Source organism: Rhagoletis zephyria, unplaced genomic scaffold (assembly GCF_001687245.7).
Source record: "Rhagoletis zephyria isolate East Lansing unplaced genomic scaffold, Rhagoletis_zephyria_1.1 Rzeph_scaffold_00210, whole genome shotgun sequence".
In the NCBI taxonomy this organism is placed as follows: Eukaryota; Metazoa; Arthropoda; class Insecta; order Diptera; family Tephritidae; genus Rhagoletis; species Rhagoletis zephyria.
This window is the reverse complement of record NW_016157294.1, coordinates 160,423-164,855: the sequence shown is the minus strand read 5'-3', so window position 1 is coordinate 164,855 and position 4,433 is coordinate 160,423.

Below are 4,433 nucleotides of genomic sequence, written 5' to 3'. Positions count from 1 at the left end.
AATATTAAAGCACTCGGTTTCTATGTGCAGACATAACCACAAAAAAAAAAATATTGTACTACTGATCGAACCAAACTTTAAAGACACTTTAAAATGTAGATAAAGACTGTGTATCTGTAATACAGTATTTTAAAAATGCATTTATAACAACAAAATAGTGTAAAATAAATCGATAAAAATCTATTTCTAAAGAATTATTCTGCCTGTTTTACTGTTTTTATATATCTGAACACAATTTGTGTAAATTATATTTATACTTGAGGATTCGTCTTCGCTGGAGATTCTAAGGTTACAGTGTAGTTGGTTGTTTGTGACATAAAGCGAGGTTTTTGATTGGAACCCTAGTTTTAGCCAAAACACTTAATTTTCAAGAACGATGTATTGTGTTGTAAAATATGAATTATATGCTTTGAAATAGAGATAATTAGGGCATATTACGTCGTTTTCCGCTTTTCAATGGAATGACCCTTATATTAACCACACTTTTGTTTACTTAAACAAATTTCTGGTTGCCGATTTTTTTCATTTGAATACGTTTATGTTCTGCACTACACAGATGCTTTTTCATAATTCGGAGACACAAAACACGTTGCCTCTGCGAGATTTCAGGCCGCACCTTTTGGATATTAGCAAATAACAGCAAGCATCTCTACACACTCAGCTACAGCGGTTATGTGAATTTGCCGTCAAATGATGAAGTTGAATAAATTTGTTTCGTCCTTTGATCGTGTTCTGCACTTCACAGATGCTTTTTCGCGATTAAGAAAAATAAAAACCCAAAAAAAAAACCAAAAAACTACGTGTTGCCTCTGATGGCATTCGATTCTTCAAATGTTCAACTTGAATTACATTTCTTACAATCGACGTATTTACTATGAAAAAATCAAAAAATTATTTGATTGAAAAAACCGTTGTACTTTTGGCTCAGTGCAATGAGTTCTTGCTGAAAAATTTTTAAATTACCTTGCGATATTAGCCAGTTTCACGAAAGAAATTTAAGCGAATTTATGTTCAGGAAAAAAACATGTTTTACTAAAATTGCTGGTGAAACCGTTTATTAGTATATTAGGTTGCATAAAATAAGGATAAATCTTACTTAATTATTATAAAACTCCAATGTGTTAGCACTCTTCAGATTATTTGAGTATGCCATCGCCGATAACAATAACAAATGATCATCGCCAGCTCGTCGCCTTTCGATTTTCAATAAAGATTTGCAATACCTACATTCAAGGAATTATTTTGTACAATAATATAGTAGTTGTTAATCTAAGAAATCCCTTTACGAATTATCACATATACGTACATCGGGCCCTAACCGCCAAAAATAGGTAAGCGATATTTTTTTATTTTTTTTTATGCAAAAATGCATCTTATGCTCTAGAAACATTTCTGCAAAATAAAAAAAATAAAATCGCTTACGCCTTTTTGGCGGTTAGAGCTCGACATTTACAACAAGCATACGCAATCTCAACGGTGTTTAATGAAAGCTAATAAAATTTATGTCCAAAATAAATACCGCAGACAATAAAGATAGCACTAATAAACTTTTGAAAGCATGAAATTTAACTATTTTCAAACATAAATGAATTTATGTTTATGTAGTTTTTATAATTTTAACCAAAACAGCAGTAATTAAAAAGCACACCACAGACATAAAACTTTTAATATTTTCTCACAAAAGATGGCCACTACTAAACGCTGTGACTGTGACTAATTACTTGAACCATTTCTTTTTTTAAATAACATTATTTGTTCTGTTAGTTTTCAAGCCAATTTAGTTACAAAGTAAACTAATTGGAGGCATTTAAATGTTACTCAAAGCCTAATGAACTTCCGTTACGCTTCAGACATTTTATATTAGTGAAGAGCAGCTCTAATAAATTTAGTTCACATTTTCCTTGCGCTTTTCCAGCTGTGCGCTGTTAACTCTGCTACTCTGCGCACATTACCTTGAAAGAGCAATAGGCAACTAGAAAAAAAAAAAAACGACAGACTAAAATGCCACATACACAAGCGCTTACGTATGTATGTGGATTTCTATGGACTTGCATAAATGGCCTACAAAAAGCTATAAAAATAAGGAAAAGTTAAGTTTATATGACACAGAAAAAAATTGTAAATATACTGCGGCGGCACTGTTGTGGAAAAGGTCAAAATAGCAATTCAAAAACGAAAATGAAAATAAAAAGGCAAAACAAAAACTTCGCACACACCATGTTGCATTTTTGTTAATTTCTAGCAGGCAGCTTTTTTTCATGCTCTTACATGTATGTATGTATGTATGTGTGTATACATGCAAACTTCTCATTTTGCCTATTTTTCGATTAGAGTTTCTATTTTTTGCACACCACTTTGCCTTGCCTGCTGAGCAGCCAACAAATGTTGCAACCCAACCAAACAGGCCAAGCAATCAGTTTACAACTGGTTGGGCATACATACAGTAACCTATTTTGTGATGGTGTGCGCGCGCACCTACTATGTCTATCCACTAGCATGCCTTTCAACTTCACCAACCCATTGCACCAACAACACGTGCAGCACTGCAGCCTTTGCCATTTCGATAAGCTCTCCTGACATTTACTTAGTTTTTTTGAAGAAGCGAAAATCTCTGGCGACAAAGATGTGCAAGTGGCCAAAAAAAAAAAAGAAATAGACAAATAAACACGCGAGAAAGAAATAAATGGCCACAAAGCTTGCAAATGACGATGCATTGAATGAAACCATTTAGTTTTGTGGCTGGCAGTTGTGCGCATGCGCAACGAACCGCGCGACAGGCACACCAATTGCAAAATTATTACAATAAAAGCAAGTAAGCAAATGTGGCATCATTGATAGTTGCTGCTTCTGCCGCTGTGATTCGTGCTCATACTCTTGCTGATGCTGTTATTGTTTTGCTAGTGCCGCAGCACAACGCTTTGAGCCACAATGCTGATAATGCTATTCTGTATTGGAAAATCGCGCCCTTTCACGTTTTTCTTCAAGCATGCAATCTTTGGCATTTTTATTGGGGATGGGTCGGTCGAGCTGCCAAGCGAAGGCAACGCAAATTGGATTTCATGCCATCAATGTACCAAATGACATTTTACGGCATTTGTGGTGCCAGCGATTACTAGTGCCTCGAGTGGAGGGATCGTTCATGGGAATGCCGTGGAGGAATGGATGTGTTTGTAAGTAAGGCACTCAAGTTTAAAATGCAATTGGTGAAAAAATGAAAATTGCTGCTGTGGCAAGTACTAAATGTATATTCATTGCTTCATTACCAATTATTGTTTTAGAAGCAATACAATATTTTAAATTTAATGAATCAATAATCTGGTTTATATTAGGCTTTTCGACTCGATTGGTTTTGTTTAAAACCCTGGGCAAGTTCTTTCGTAGAGATTTTGGTTCAGTGCGTTAAATTGTACGCTTGAGAAAATTAACCCCGGATAAAGTGAGTCCGAGGGAAATTACTTTCTTCAATGAGTGACACCGCGAGACCACTCTTGGTATTGCTACTCAAGAGTTACGTCATTTACAGCTTCCTGATTCTAAGCCAATTGCTCCGCTTCAGGGAATTTTTTGAGCGGTGTTTTATTAGCTCCATATCAGCCTATTGAGGCTTCTTTGTGACCTCGAAGTACATCCGTTTCAAATTTCGAACAGAAGCTGAATTCGATTAGGGCTGAGGCAGTCGAACTGATACACTGATAGTATCCAGAATCAATGTGGGATCAGCTTCTGAGCCCGAAAAATCTGCGAACCGTTCGAAGTTGAGCTCAACGAAAGTCTGGAAACCAATTCCGCATATCCTGCTAACAAAGCGGAGTTTGGAGGTCCCAAAGCTTCAGACGTCAAAACCTCTTGCGCGTGACCAATGTCTCTGACGGAGATGGTGATAATCATTTCACTAGCTGCTAACGAAGCCGGAACGATCTCTTCTGCACGGCTTGGTCCGGTAACCATTATTCCTGAGCATCAACACTAGCTCTTTCAAAGATTTGTACTGTGTAATCCCGAAGGTCGACCGATATCCAGAGTCCACGTACTAGGAATCAGGTACCCCTAGGAATTCGCTGCTACACATTGTAGTAAGAGTAGTTTAAGGGAAGGAGAGCCAGATCATAAGAAAATAGGGGATACCATTGTCAGACCCATCACCCCGACTTACATCTAAAACCAAGCTCTTATCCCACCCCACTACCAACTGCAAGCGCTTTAGCGATAGACACGGCAGTAGCTATAGCCAGTCTCCAGAGTTCCCCACGTAATGCCGCACTTCCAAAAGTTCATGCAGACGAAAAGTGCTGCCTGGGTAGTCACGATTGTTCTAATACCTGTCGACTGACGGCTTATTAGCAGCTCTTAAATAGTATGGTATTTTTTATTTGAAACCCTGTAAGAAAGTACACATAGTAAATCTCGGTCGTAAGTTAAAATTTTGTAGACCT